This window comes from Helianthus annuus, chromosome 10, assembly GCF_002127325.2.
Source record: "Helianthus annuus cultivar XRQ/B chromosome 10, HanXRQr2.0-SUNRISE, whole genome shotgun sequence".
Lineage (NCBI taxonomy): Eukaryota > Viridiplantae > Streptophyta > Magnoliopsida > Asterales > Asteraceae > Helianthus > Helianthus annuus.
In genome coordinates this window covers 216,792-233,540 of record NC_035442.2, presented here as the reverse complement: position 1 = coordinate 233,540, position 16,749 = coordinate 216,792, and the positions used below count along the sequence as shown (strand labels likewise).

Genomic DNA, 16,749 nt, shown 5'->3' with positions numbered 1-16,749 from the left:
ATTCGAAGTTTGATAACTTTTTCTCATCTCTATTTGAAATGGAAGACCTTACGAAGAAGGTAATTTTTTGTCATTTTTTGGTTTTTTTTTTATTTTACTAAATTTAATTATTATTCTTTTTATATTGTTAAACAGTTTTCGTCAATTTTTCTTTCGATACTTTATTAAATTTAATAATTATGGGTACTATATTGTTAAACAATTATTTTTGTTATACGTAGTTCAAAGATGATTGGGATAAAAAAAACTGAACCGCAAGGCAAAGCAAGAGTTGTTTGTGATGAAGATTTAACTTTAAAGGTTTATGTTCATTCAATAAATTATATGATTTTGTAATTAAGTGAATTATTTTACGTTTATTTTTTCATTTTCAAAGGTTAATGTTCTACCTTTCGTAGGATGATCTTAAGGCGAAAACAATTGTTGGTGTTGAAAAAAATCTAAGTTTAAAGGGTTTTTTTTCCAGTTACTTCATTATATTTTTCAGAATTTAAGTTTATTTCTTTACATTTTTTTAATATATATGTTTCCCTTTTTTTAGGACAAAAGCAAGTTTGAGACGGATCTGGACAAATTTTTGATACCCAAGAACAAGTCCCATGTATATCTACTTACTTAAGTATTATATAATACAATTTATTAATTCATTGTATATTAATTTTTTTATTCTTTTTTGTTATTTAGGTTGATCCTACAGGGAAAACAAATGTTGTTTTTTCTGAACCGAGTCTGTGCTCCACATTTGTTTCTGATGTGAGTTATGCTGATTCTATATGTTTTCCAATAATGGTAGTTACTTATGTATTTTTTTTTTACTGTTTAGGCCATTCCGAAATATACAGTTGATGTTGCTCAAAGTGTTTTGCCGAGAAAGAGGAAGGTTTAGTATCATATATAACTTTTTTACTTTTAAATTTATATCTTTTAAAAAACAAGTAATTATTATTTATTTCAACTTATTAGGCCACTCGGAAATGTAAAACATTTATGATTGTGTCCGATGAGTCTCTTATCGCACATCGTACACGTTCAAAGTTTAGAAACAAAAATACTTATGCATGTTAAAACATTTACGGGATTGGATGTTAGTGATTTAATTTTTAGAATTCAAATTTTAAATTTTAAATTTTAAATTTTGACGTTTCTATTTTAAATTTTAAATTTAAAATTTTGAGCAATTTTAAATTTCGTTAGTTATTTTTAGTATCATAATTTTCCGGAATTAAGGTTTCTATTTCTATAAATAAATGGTGTTACGTTTTTGTAAACCTTAAATTTAAAATTTTAAGGTTTCTATTTCTATTTCCGGAATTCAAATTTTAAATTTAAAATTTTGATCCATTTTAAATTTCGTTAGTGATTTATTTTTAGTATGATAATTTTCCGTAATTAAGGTTTCTATTTATATTTCTGGAATTCAAATTTTAAATTTAGAATTTTGAGCAATTTTAAATTTCGTTAGTGATTTATTTTTGAAACCTCAAATTTTAATTTTAGTGATTTATTTTTAATATGATAATTTTCCGGAATTAAGGTTTCTATTTCTATAAATAAATGGTGATTTATTTTTAGCATGATAAATTTTAGTATGATAATTTGCAGGATTGGATGTTAGTAATTTAATTTTCAGAATTCAAATTTTAAATTTTAAATTTTGAACAATTTTAAATTTCATTAGTGATTTATTTTTAGTTTAATAATTTTCCGGAATTAAGGTTTCTATTTCTATAAATAAATGGTGTTACGTTTTTTGAAACCTCAAATTTAAAATATTAAGGTTTCTATTTCTATTTCCAGAATTCAAATTTTAAATTTAAAATTTTGAGCAATTTTAAATTTCGTTAGTGATTTATTTTTAGTATGATAATTTTTCGGAATTAAAGTTTCTATTTTTATTTCTCGAATTCACATTTTAAATTTAAAATTTTGAGCAATTTCGTTAGTGATTTATTTTTGAAACCTCAAATGTAAATTTTAGTGATTTATTTTTAGTATGATAATTTTCCGGAATTAAGGTTTCTATTTCTATTTCTATTTCCGGAATTCAAATTATAAATTTAAAATTTTGAGCAATTTTAAATTTCGTTAGTGATTTATTTTTAGTATGATAATTTTCCGGAATTAGGGTTTCTATTTCTATAAATAAATGGTGTTATGTTTTTTGAAACCTTTTTTATTTTGTTTGTTTCGGTTTTATATGTTTTCTGCTATTATTAGTTTACTTCTATAAATAATTTATCGTTTTTACGTGTTTAAACCGTTCACATTTAATTTGCAGGTATGGATTTGAGTAACAACAGTCTTTCATTCTTAAAGCTGATTGAGGACGATGATCCTAATTTTTTTGGTATGTTTATTGGTTTTATGATTACTAAACATATTGTATTTAGACTTATGTATTTAATTATTTATTTTTTTGTTTTCACTGATAGGAAATACCTAATGAATTTGCTTCATTAATGTGGGGAGAACAACCACCTTACAAGGAATCTAACTATGATTTCGTTACATCTTGAAAGATCGACAAACAGGTAATCATATTTTCCTTATTTACATTGATTATAAAATTTTTGTCTAACTCTGTCTTAATCCTCTTTTTCATGATTGATTATCTCGATCTTCCGATTTGTGTTTGTGTACAACAAAAAAACATCAACATGTGAAAAAAAAATTCTTTGTTTTTCTTCAAGATATCGTTAGATTGTGTGTTTATGGTTAGATTTTGTGTTTCTCAAAAAGATTTGTGAGTAAAAACAATGACGACTATTCATATGAGAGGTATGTTATGGATCGATTTATTTTCGCATATCCGGGTTGTCACTGTGAATGTTAAAAAATCATGAGATATATGGATTGGAAAGTAGCTTTTGACTTAAGCATCAAAACGAGGTCAATTTATAATAGGTTAGATGAATCTATAAACCTCTCATTGTTTATTTTGTTTGTTTCAATCAATCTCACTTATTTGATTTGGATGATTTTTTTCAATATCATGCTGATGTGTGGAGAGGAATCAATTGAGGAGTTCATTTTTATCATATCAAGGAATCTTACAATGTACGTGATCTCTCACTCTTACACTTTCTTTTGAATTTTATATTATTTTGCTTTGGGTATCATGGGGAATTCATTAACAATATACGAATGAATTAGATTTTAAAACTGAAATTAATAATCTTAAATTCAAATTTTAAATCTCAAAATTGAAATATTGTTGATCTAAAAATGAACAAATTCTGATCTATCATTTGGTGGATGAAGAATCCATTAGATTTGCACTTAGATCTGATCAAAAGTTGATTTTATAAAGATTGTTTCGATTGCTACTAACGTTTTCTTTGTTCTTATTTCTGTAGATCCGATCAAAAAAATTAAAGGTATGTTGTTTTAGTTAGTTGTTTATCACGTCTTCCACATTTATGACAGTTATTGAATTTTGTTGAATTTGTTTTTCATGTGAATCCGTAATCTGTGATAAAAAACGGACTCCGATAATTCCTCAAACAAAAGAGGTTAGTTAAATTTTATATTTTTTTATCTTTTTTTAAGTTTGTAATATTTAATTTTATCCTTTCTGTTCAGTAATTTTTTTTAAATTAGTAAGGTATGTTCTGAATGATTTATGGTTTGTATTTTCCCATGGTTAACCGTCAATCTTTTGTGAAATTCGTACTCGGAATGTTCGTATATCAAAACAGGTTAGATAAATGTTGTTGGTATTCTTTGTTTTTTATGTATAGTCTTTCTTATTAAATTTTGTGTCACTGTTTTTTTTAAATTAGTAATATATGTTCTGAATGATTTATTGTTTCTATTTTCCCATGGTCAATCCTCAATCTTTTTTGAAATTCGGACTCGAAATGTTCGTCTACCAAAACAGGTTAGTTAAATGTTGTTGGTATTGTTTGTTTTTTGATATGTATACTCTTTCTTATTTTTTATTAAATTTTCTATTTAGGCATAATTTTGAAACTTTATGTCATTATCTTTTGAAGTTCATATTGTTAGTTTTGTCACTTATGAGTTTTCCTATTTAGGTTTAAAGATACCTTTAATTTCTTTCTAAAGTGGTTTTTGTTTCCATAAACACATTACTGTTTTTAAGGTTAATTTTTCTATTCTCAATTTTAACTTATTTATTTAAACACTTAATAACGTTTAAAAACATGTCTTTTAATTTATTTAATGACATAATTAGATTACAAATTGATTTTTCCTGCCCGGGAAGTTCCCGGGTTATAAAGATTCACAACTACATGGTATATTTTTATTAACTAATATATATAGATGCATATTTATTTTTTAGATATAAAGATTCACAACCCGGGAGTATTCCCGGGTTATAACCTAGTTAATATATATAAGCAAGCTAGCTAGCACGTCAAGCAGGTAGGTAGGCACGTCAAAAGTATCCCACATCGACCAGAATATTAATTGAGGTGCTTGCCTGCTTGCTATAAATAAGAAGCTTAGGATTCATTTTTCTTTGCTCATTTCTTTTCTTCTTCTCCCTATACGTTGGTGTTCTAACCAATAATCACTCAATCGCTATTACGATTCATTTTCCGAGTGATCAATATATCCAAAGAATGTCTAAGTGCCGCCCACATTGGGTTATACTTTGTCGTTTGTCGATAATTCGATAAATGAGTTGAAGTATTATACTTTGTTGTTTGTCGTTAATTCGATAAATGAGTTGAAGTATTATACTTTGTCGTTTGTCGATAATTCGATATATGAGTTGAAGTATTATACTTTGTCGTTTGTCGTCAATTCGATAAATGAGTTGAAGTATTGCACTTTGTCATTCATTGTGAGAATTTGATCTCGTGAGTTATCGTAAAAGCTGTATTGATCATTAACCCGGTTTTTGTGAAATTCGTTAAGGTTCGAATCTCATGACTACCGTTAAGGTTTGATTTGGGTTTTACACCAATACGTATTCCATTCTGTTAAACTATGTATTTAACTACCAAGAATACTCCCAACTACACCCTTACAATCAAACAAACTATTAAATCATCAGAAGATCCAGAATAATAAAGTGCATGCCTAATTATCAGAAGAAGTAGAATCAGGAAGTTTGTTAACTCAATCCTGCATGCTGATTTGTGAGTCATTCTCTTTTTATCAAATATTTTACAATACTCCAATTCATTTTTCCGAGATTATAATAACAGTGATTAAGTTGATGTAATCACCAAATTACAGCCAGTATGTGGGGTATTGTGCACATTACTACAGTTTAAATCATTTTAGGTGGGCGAACCTAATTTAATTGATTTACGTCATTCATTGGGGCAGCCAATGGTGATATGACCACTGTCACAGATCCGGTCGAGTGACAAATACTGTGGGTAGTTGGTGGATATCAGAAACATGCGTAAAAGATCTTAGCACTGTGAATAATCATAAAACGTGTCATTTTCAGTAAAATGAATGATTCACTCAGTATTTCCCGCTGACAAAACCTTTTTAAAACGCGTTGCAGGTAATTACAGTAGATTGGAGTAAGGATTGGATCCGGCACTAAAAGACTTCAAGAAGTGGCTTATTTTATTAATTAAATCAATTTAAGAAATATTGTTTCATTAAAAGCTACCTTTGTAAAACATGGAATTTATTCCATCTTTTTAAATAACATCCGGTGTTTCTAAACTCTGATATTTTTCCTAACTCACGGTCCTGATGAAATTTCCGCTGCAATGTTTTTCAAAATAATCACCGGTACCACTGGACTGCTCGCGGCACCGATTCCGGCCAGGATGGGGTCGGGGGTCGTGACAGAAGGTGGTATCAGAGCTAAGCCACTGCTTTAAGCCTATAAGTGTTGTGATAACAATACTTAAATAAAAGAGTTAGGAGATTGCTATTAACTGGTAGCACATCTGATAGAATTTAGACTTGAACATAAGAAAAGATGCCTTAGTATAAACTAAGCCACTTGTTTAAGAGCAAGTAGGTGTTATAATAATAATACCTAAGTTTAAACGGAGAATTAGAAACTTAATATTATCTGATAACATTCTGAATGATATTTAGACTTGAACTTAAGAATTTTGCCTTAAAATAAACTTTAAGGTAAATTACTTATATAAGTATAATGTAATGGATACTAGTATGTCATAAGAGTGACGATTAGCAGGAAATAGTACTTAATTGCTTCTTGCTTATTGATATTATTTGGTCTAGAATAAGATATGTTATGGAATACAAATTTCCTTGATTCTGGATAAAAGTCCTAATAAAAGAGACACTTTAAAATCTTGAAAAGATACTATTTATGGGAAATAGAAAATTTTCTCCGGCAAAACTGGGTATAGAGTAGCAGACTCTCCAGCTTGTCCGGATATACTGAGGTTACCACTCCGGCGCGAACCGGGTAAGATGGGGTATATAAAATGTCAAACAAGTGACAAGATTTCCCTAAAATAAGTATCATGGCCTGATATCAGACTTGTTTTTGAAAATAAGAATCTGTTAAATACATTAACCTTATAAAGGGTATATATGTTACAGCATGTGAAATATATGATTATATAGATATGTATATCTATAAGAAACTTCAAAAGCCATAAACAATTGATAATTAAGGATAAAGCACAAGTATATGTGTCAATAATAAATCTAGATTCCTTTATCAAAAATCTCTTACCTATATCGATATCAAACATTATTTTGTTTAATCATCTACCTCGTAACTCGAGCGTCAACATAAACAGTGGAAACTCTATAAGTTGGAACACCATCAAAAATATAAGAATTACCAATGCGTTACCATAAATTATTAACGCCATAAATTATGAACACAAGTAAGAACCATCTAAAGTTGTGCTAATGCACAAGAAAACACATAAAACTTAAATTATACGTCCACAGACGTCAAAGTTTATCACACACAAACTTCCAAGGCAAGACCTTTGAAAAATATAAATTAGGCACGATGACACCAATCTTAATTCCGTCGGTGAAAGTACTACTAATCAAAAAGCGGTATTTTGCCACATGATCTTACAACCGATCAAAATATCGCTGAGGTACGTTGGAACAATATTTCACAACCATCAATGCACAGTCTAATTATAGTCATAATTATTGGCACTACAAAAGAAGTCATCTACCTTTGCAAATCCCCTATTTCATTTCATTTCATTCGACATTCCTTGGTAATGTCACTTAACAAAGGTTATCACACGAGATTTTAGATAAAGTTCTTATATTTCTTTCGTTGCAATTCTGACTTCTGCCTATAAATAAGTTGACTTTCATGTTTCTACTTCTTTTAATGATCATCATACCATAAAGATTTCTTTCATAGTAGCAAAATATCGATTCATTTCATTTCTTGGAAAATCCACACGGTACACATGCACTGTTTGTTGTACATGTGGTTCATTTGAGTTACGAAGACCATAGGAAGGCTCCATTCCAATTTGTTGTTTTATCAAAAGTTCAAACCATTTCATCTCATTCGTTTGAACTTTTTGTTGATACATTTTGTGTGGACGCGACTCGGCTCGGTTCGACTCGGCTCGGTACGACTTGGTTTCGACTCGGTTAGGTCCGGCTCAAGCCCGACGTCACGACATTCCTCCGTCGTGCGCCCCAGAGTTCGACACGCGAAGCACGGAGCACCACAAGCCATGTCCCGTTTACACATCACCATGACATCATCATTGTGATGTCATGGTGATGTCATAACCTTTGACTTATTGAAAGTTGGCAACAGAAAGCACATTTGGGCCAATCAACGTCATTTGGGTCGTAACATCTGTATTGGGCTTTGACTTCCTCTTGGGCTTCAGCATGTTGACGAAACAGAATGATATTAATATGTATGTCGACGAGATAAGAATGTGTTTCGTCGACTTTGTGTGTTTCGCCAAGGCCTTTTGTGTTTCGTCAAATGTCTGTGTCTTTTTAGTATAAATACCTCTCATTTGTTTCTATGTGAGTTTAGATGAGAGATGAGCTGTGAGACTTTGAGAGAGAGTCTTTAAACATTGTTTGTATATGTTTGTTCTCGGTTCTCATCCCGTTTAATCAATAGATTGTGTTTCATTGGTTAAATCGTGTTCTTATTTTACACTTTGGTTGGTTTGCACCGTCACGGGGATTCCGCACCCGTTACCGTGTTCTTGATAAACAAGGATAGGTTTACGTTATCGATCCACCGGAAAAACGGGACCTACAATTGGTATCAGAGCTTTGGCTCTTTTCCTTGTTTAAAACCAAACATTGTTGGATTTTTATCAAGTTGTTTATCTTATTTTTCAGAAACTGTTATTATATGAACTTTATATTTTCTGGAAATTTTTATTGAAAAGGTCAGTGATTACATTGTTATTTTGCTATAGTTTTGTTGAAAACCTTGTTTTATTACATATGTGCATGTTTTAGAGTTTGGTTTTTATTAAAAGTATAAGCAAATTTGTGTTCCGAAAAGTTTGCCTGAAATACAGAAAATTTCTCAGGTGAAATTTTGGCCGAAATCTTCAAGGTGTTCTTCATATCTTCAAAGTGTTCATAACTTCTTCAAAACTGCTCTTGAAGTTTGGCTGAATTTGATCTTAGTTTGTTAAAGTATCGAGGTGTTTGTGACTAAAATAATATTGTTTGACAATTGTGTTCGAGTGTCATGATGGTCTTTTGAAAAACTTGGCTTTTGTTTGAAAAGGTAGTACTGCTCTCTGACACAATTGGTGTTTGCTTGAAAATTTTGGTTTTCCTTTGAAAAATTTGGTCCTTCTCTGACACAAGATAAGTTTATAGAAATATATATTGTATTGTTGTTCACCAAATCACTATGTCCAAGACACGGTCAAACATTATTGAAATGGGCACATTATTTGAAAGTTGGCACATTATTTTTTTAAAAAAAAAAAAAAAATTCACCCACTAATTTCGTCACTTGTTATTCTTGGTCGAAATCACCTCATCCAGACAACTTAAATAAGGTTTATGTATTAAAAAAAAAAAAATCACGAGAATCTTCATATGTGCATGGAACTATTTAAAGTGGACTTTGGGTAAATATCACCTAAATTTGTGGGTTGGTAATTTTGGTAGCTTGTGTAACATTTAAAAAAAAAAAAAAAAGAAAAAAACAAAGATCCTAGTTGGGCCTCACCAGATCGTATCGTGGGCTTTATTGGGTTTATTTGTCTATCATTTTTCGTGGGTTTGGTTTTAACAATCTTTTTAACTTTACGAAGTATCTCAATTTTTCGTGGAAGGTGGTTTGGGCCTTGTCGTTCATTTGGGTTTCGCATTTGGTGTTTCAAGTAATTACTCACAAATAACAATCCAATGTCGAGCTTCTTTCCGTTTCCACATTCAGCTCCTACACCGGTTTTTGATCCGAGGGTTTATATTCCTATTCCAACACCCCAACCTCCACCTCAAGTTAGCACTACTCAACCTCAGTTCGATCCGAGGGCTTATATTCCTGTTCCATCACAACCACAAGTCGAACCACAAACATTTGGAAGACCTTTTGATCCAAATGCCTATATTCCAAAACCATCTGAAGCTCAACCTCAAAAGGGAAACCAGAATCCTTTCAGAAATCAAACAGTTACATCCACGTCCAACTCAAATCAAATTGATGAAAGGTGTGACTGGTCTGTACAATGTGGAGGTGGAGATCAAGGAGGAACTGTGTTTTATGCTAAAATCATCAAGAATGTCAACGATGGTGAATCTTCGGGAAATGATGACGGTTCAGGATATAGTGGCAGTACTGATAAAGATGGCTCAGGTGTGAGTGATTGCAGTTCAGAATCGGACGTGAAGGAGGGAATGGATTCTGAAGCTGATAATTTGTCGGATGATGCCAAGGAGACAAAAAGTCAAAAATCTGACTTAATCAAGAAAGTTGATGCTACATCGAACGAAATGGAGAAGATTCTCACTGAAGATGGATCTTTCTCTTCTCAGACTGCCTTCATGGCTAATGTCACAGCTTCTACAAGTCAGGTAAAATCTGCAACTCCTAGCATATGTAGTGATTGTGCTGATATGAAACATAAATGTGCTGAATTGAAACGTGAATCGGAAACGGTTCATAGTCACAATCAAAGTTTGGTTATTGAATTGTCTAAGTGCAAAGAGGCAAACATGGCGTTAACTCGAAACGAAAAGGATTTTAAATCTGTAATTGAAACCCTAAAGAAAAGTGTTTCCGAATTGAACAAAGTTGTTTATCATAAACAAGTTAGTATTAACGATTACATTAACATCGTTGAGGAAACCAAAAAGGAGTTAGCCATTGCCAAATGCGAGCATGATGCTATCAAGCAAAAATTGGAGAGTTATTCTAACTCCCGATTTGTGCTCGATCACATAATTGACGTTCAAAAACTGAAAGGGAACGTGAAAGGCGTAGGGTATAAGGCATGTCCACCCCCTTTGAGACACAACTATACCAAAATGCCCGATGAAGAGGATATGCCTCGGTATGAACCCAGTGTGCCTCTTGATTATGAGGAAGTTACTACTGGCCTAGGGTTCAAACCAGACAATTCATCGGAGGGCTCATCTGATAACAAAGAAAAGTCATCGTGTGCTTCAAATCAAAGTCCTCCAACCATTGAGGACTATGATTCTTCAGATGATGAATCAGATGTGAATGACCAGGATGAATCACTTGATGAGACAAAAGGAGTAGAAATTCCAATTGAGAATCATATTCTGTGTGATCCTCCTACTCCTACTGTGCAACCTGTTGCCAAGCAAGTGATAGATCCTGTCAAGAATGTCAAGGATGACAAAGAATGTGTGTTTGCTGTTAAGAGCAATAGCGTGTTGTATACTTTGGTCGGCGACACTATAATTTATTCGGACAATGATTTTCCAATTAAAAATGTCAATCCATCTTTGATTGACAAAGTTTTTGAAGACAACACGAATAAATTTTTGGGAAAGACCATCCCAGGAGTCATTGTAACTCAATGTGCCCCAATTCCAAAAGCTGAAATCAGAAAACAATTTGGAAAACAGAAATCACCGACAAAGCAACAACCAATTGCTTTTAAGGGTAAACAACAACAACGAGCTCCAAAGCCAAAGGCTAAGGTTGATTCAAAAGGAGCTCGTTACAAGAAGAAAACAAAAGACGTTAAGTTTGTGGCCTCCAAAGGTACTGATAAAGTGGAGACTTTTGAAAATAAGTCAAATACCAATTTTGTTCAAAAGGTTAACATCTTGAAACGCAATAGTGATAACAATTACACCCAACACACAAACGGGTGTGAAGCTAGTACCTCTGGGTCTACAACTTCTACGTCAGCTCGTCGATCAAATTCTCCTAAGTTTGTTGAAAGGAGAACATGTTTCAAATGTGGGAAGTTTGGGCACATCATTAAAGACTGCACAAACTCGCCCAAACCAAATTTTGTTGAAAGAGCACCACCTGAAAAGGTTCACCCACAACGTCGTCCTGTTCCACCAAAACATGATAAACGAACTGTTAAAGAACAAGAAACAAAACAACGACGTCAAAACGTCAAGGCTGTTGAAAAGGCTTTAAAAACTGAAGTCAAAACGGTTAAAAGGAAACCTAGTTTGTCACAACCATTAAAACCAGAAACTGTACATAATACACAATCTGGTAAACAAAAACAAACTTGGAAACCAAAATCGGGTGAAAGTTCAGGGGGAGGTGCTGTGTTTGAAAACCTTCAAGAAATTGAAATTACATTTCTTGATCCTCAGGGGCAACCCAAGTCTATGAAGGCTTGGGTCCCCCTCTCCAACTAATCTCTGAGCGAGTGTGCAGGAAGTTCCAGGAGGAACTATCGATAGTCATAGGATTGTTGATAGTGGAACGTCCTTGCACAAGATAGGCGACAGAAGAAATTGTTGCCTTTGATGGAGAGAAAAAGAAAGGGGGAAACAGAGTTGTCTGTTGAAAGAAAGTGATAACTTCGACAAAATAAAAAAAAAAATTCTTTCCAAAAGTGTGATTGTTAAAGGCTTTGATCGGGTCCCCGGGATAGATTCAAATCAAAATTGTGATTGATGAAAATGTGTTCGTTGAACAAACCAACCGGGTGTGCGGATGCCTTGGCTTGGATTGAACAACCGCACACTACTTCTCAAAGAGAAAGACAAAGACCTTCGCTGGTGCAATATGGAAGACCAGCCGGACCCGGAGGTTTATGATCTTGTTGCTGTGAAGAGCTATTCTCGGATTCATCGAAGTAGCTGCAAATTCGACCTTGAAATCCACACCGGGTGGATATCCAGTTTGGGAGAGCGCTCAAATTCCTGGCAATGCACGAAGAAGTTGCAGGATACGGTTTTAAATTTCTAATCTCTCCTATACTTGTCGATTTTTAAGCTGCATTATGAATTATTATCATCTCATACAGCACTCTTTGGCCTGACACGTTGATCTCGAATATCACCTCACACGTGGTTATTTCAAATTGAAACTCGTCAATGTTGTCATGGTCCGCATCGCTTACCGACGTGCCAACTGATTTTTCCAAAATTCGATAAATCTTTTCTGATTAAAACTTAATTTTGGTAAACGGCATTGAGGTAAAACATGAGTTAACCGACATCGGAAAATCGTTTTTGTAAATATCTTTGTGTCTTTTAAATTTATCTTAGTTTGTTGATTTTAGGGGGAGTAAATCCAAAATTTGAAAATCCAAAAACATCGAAAAATTTCAAAACACAAAAACAATAGAAAATCAAAAATGAGTTTCCTGGCGTGAAAAAGAGAAAATGATAGTACATCAGTGGTCTGTCTAAACCTCTTTAAACTGAACCTTAAATGAAATACGATAAGCAGCTCTATATAAGATGTATCGGTAGGCTCACAATCATTTTAAAGTGTGCAGGGTGATATAAACCTTAAATCGACTGAAGACCAGGTGGGAACCATTCATTGGCATATGGTCTTAGTACCGAAATTTCGTTTGAGAGATTGCCGAGGTTCTGAGATATTTGGTCTTTATGCTGCTTATCATCTGGGTATCATGGTTGTATCTTTTACCGAAAAATAACGGGGACGCAAGTCTAGATCTTCCATGATACTATACATACGTGTACATATTGAATACGACCTCAATAAGTGATAAACAATCACATGTCCCTACAAATAAGTGATAAAATATCACATTTATCCGGGTGTCAAGTTCGTCTCTCTGCTGTACGGAAGTACTGACCTGTTCACGGACTTGCACCTGTGCCCTCATGCATACGAAAATCAAGTTCCTCATCAATAAGTGATTATATCACATAGGGCTTGTTTTCAAATCAAAATAAGTGAGTATCTCACAACTTATACGGTCAAACAGATGATAATCGGTATACTCACCGGTAAGATGAACTCTCGTGCATACCTTGATACGGGAATGTGTCGTGATGTGGATGAACACCGGTCGGTAAGTATAAATCATACCTTAACGTATCCCCTCGCCATGATTACATCTGATAAGTTGAGCTTAAGTGGACAACAATACCGATAATTGTTATAGGATGCTTATCTTAATGATAACTAACTGAACAACAAGAGTGTTTTGGCATGACCGTACACTGATATGATTCTCTTACCCTCGAAACTCGCAAAAAGAATGTTTGTATATATTTATTTATTGTTTTCCGTCTTTAAATTTGAAAAATGAAAAATACCAAAAAGATTTTAGGTGTGTTTTAATATAAACTTTATAAAATCCAAAAAGATTTTGCTTCTAGTTTATTTTTGATTGACCGATGTTGGAACTCGAGTCTATCCTACCCAAAATCCTGATCATAAGCCGGAAAACAATTGCATCTTCATAAACAGTCGAAGTTAACAGATCTTGAAAGTTAAAGGATTAAAATTGATCATTTTTTAAACTTTCAAACTGTTGTCGGTCGGTGTTTGATTGTAAAATGGTCACATGTGTCGTTTGCTTATGGAAACTATATTCCAAGCGGTTGTTCTCATTATGCGTTTAGATTTCTTGCATGTGCAGATGCTAAAGGCGAGGAGAACATGTTCGATGACAAGCTTCGGAACGAAGACACGACGTGAAGGCACTCAAAAGATAAACATGATCGAGTTGCCGCTGACCTCTCATCAACACCACAAGGATCTGAAGAATTAAAGATCAAAAGATTCACAAGCATGACTCAATGGAGAGTTCATTCTAAGGGGGAGTTTGTTAACACACTTCCTACATGAAATGGGGAGTTTGTTGATACACTTTCTTCTTACGACGCGTGAAGACTTTGAAGATCCTCCGACATGAAAGACACAGAAGACGAACAATCACAGAAGACGAACCATCACGAGTAGCGTCCAAGGGGGAGTTTGTTGATACATTTTGTGTGGACGCGACTCGGCTCGGTTCGACTCGGCTCGGTACGACTTGGTTTCGACTCGGTTAGGTCCGGCTCAAGCCCGACGTCACGACATTCCTCCGTCGTGCGCCCCAGAGTTCGACACGCGAAGCACGGAGCGCCACAAGCCATGTCCCGTTTACACATCACCATGACATCATCATTGTGATGTCATGGTGATGTCATAACCTTTGACTTATTGAAAGTTGGCAACAGAAAGCACATTTGGGCCAATCAACGTCATTTGGGCCGTAACATCTGTATTGGGCTTTGACTTCCTCTTGGGCTTCAGCATGTTGACGAAACAGAATGATATTAATATGTATGTCGACGAGATAAGAATGTGTTTCGTCGACTTTGTGTGTTTCGCCAAGGCCTTTTGTGTTTCGTCAAATGTCTGTGTCTTTTTAGTATAAATACCTCTCATTTGTTTCTATGTGAGTTTAGATGAGAGATGAGCTGTGAGACTTTGAGAGAGAGTCTTTAAACATTGTTTGTATATGTTTGTTCTCGGTTCTCATCCCGTTTAATCAATAGATTGTGTTTCATTGGTTAAATCGTGTTCTTATTTTACACTTTGGTTGGTTTGCACCGTCACGGGGATTCCGCACCCGTTACCGTGTTCTTGATAAACAAGGATAGGTTTACGTTATCGATCCACCGGAAAAACGGGACCTACACTTTTCATCTTTTGAAATATCTAGATTCGCTTCCTTGAAACTCACAATTTCGAAAACGGTGAATTTATTAGGTCATCATTATTGAATTCTTTCAATCATTACAAACGCTTTGTAGCATCCGAATAGAGTTGTAGCCTGTGTTAAACCATATTCATGAGTCATTCGTTTGATTTGTCATATTCTTGGTACAATTATGTACTCAGATTACAATACACTGAATCATGTTGTCCGGTACCATTTAAGTAAACGATATTGATTTTCGGATAATCATTAACAAATCATTTTCCATACTCCCATTCACAAATAGATGTTTATCGAATCGGAATCTCCCTCAATTGATTAAAGTAAGTTCATTTTGAATATTAAATCCAATTGTTTCTATAAATCATTTTTTTAAAATATTCATACCCCTCAAAATATCTTTTGATTCCATTCCACGCTACATTATTCCTCTTAATTAAAAGAAAAACATAACCCCAAGAAAATATCATAGTTCAAATCTCGAGGACGAGATTTTTATTAAGGTGGGGAGGATGTAACAACCCTCACTGAAATTAATATTTAGTATGATAATTATGCAATAAGGAAACCCTAATTAAGTTTAGTATGATTAATTAATCAGTTAATCAATATTAATTAAGCTAACAAGATTAATTAAGCTAAGTAAGATCTATTAAAAATAGATATATATGGGGTCGTATAAGAACGTTTAATATTAATAATAAAATATATTATTTTTTTCCTTACTCCGTTTTTAGTGAAACTTAGTTTAAGACGTAGATAAAAATATGCTCGTTCTAAAGATATATTCGTCGTTTTATAAAATGTTATATTTTAAAAGTTATGCAAGAAAAACGAGTGAAGCAGCTGAATTAATATATATAAGCAAGCTAGCTAGCACGTCAAGCAGGTAGGTAGGCACGTCAAAAGTATCCCACGAATATTAATTGAGGTGCTTGCCTGCTTGCTATGAATAAGAAGCTTAGGATTCATTTTTCTTTGCTCATTTCTTTTCTTCTTCTCCCTATACGTTGGTGTTCTAACCAATAATCACTCAATCGCTATTACGATTCATTTTCCGAGTGATCAATATATCCAAAGAATGTCTAAGTGCCGCCCACATTGGGTTATACTTTGTCGTTTGTCGATAATTCGATAAATGAGTTGAAGTATTATACTTTGTTGTTTGTCGTTAATTCGATAAATGAGTTGAAGTATTATACTTTGTCGTTTTTCGATAATTCGATAAATGAGTTGAAGTATTATACTTTGTCGTTTGTCGTCAATTCGATAAATGAGTTGAAGTATTGCACTTTGTCATTCATTGTGAGAATTTGATCTCGTGAGTTATCGTAAAAGCTGTATTGATCATTAACCCGGTTTTTGTGAAATTCGTTAAGGTTCGAATCTCATGACTACCGTTAAGGTTTGATTTGGGTTTTACACCAATACGTATTCCATTCTGTTAAACTATGTATTTAACTACCAAGAATACTCCCAACTACACCCTTACAATCAAACAAACTATTAAATCATCAGAAGATCCAGAATAATAAAGTGCATGCCTAATTATCAGAAGAAGTAGAATCAGGAAGTTTGTTAACTCAATCCTGCATGCTGATTTGTGAGTCATTCTCTTTTTATCAAATATTTTACAATACTCCAATTCATTTTTCCGAGATTATAATAACAGTGATTAAGTTGATCTAATCACCAAATTACAGCCAGTATG

The 16,749-nt window shown here is 33.4% G+C and overlaps 1 long non-coding RNA gene across 1 annotated transcript; it reads left to right on the top strand.

Moving 5' to 3' along the window:
• The first annotated feature begins 534 nt into the window (after positions 1-534).
• Positions 535-882, top strand: LOC110880504. Its single transcript, XR_002559362.2, has 3 exons — positions 535-601; positions 685-753; positions 824-882. It is a non-coding gene; the product is annotated as an uncharacterized LOC110880504 (long non-coding RNA).
• The last annotated feature ends 15,867 nt before the right edge of the window (positions 883-16,749 follow it).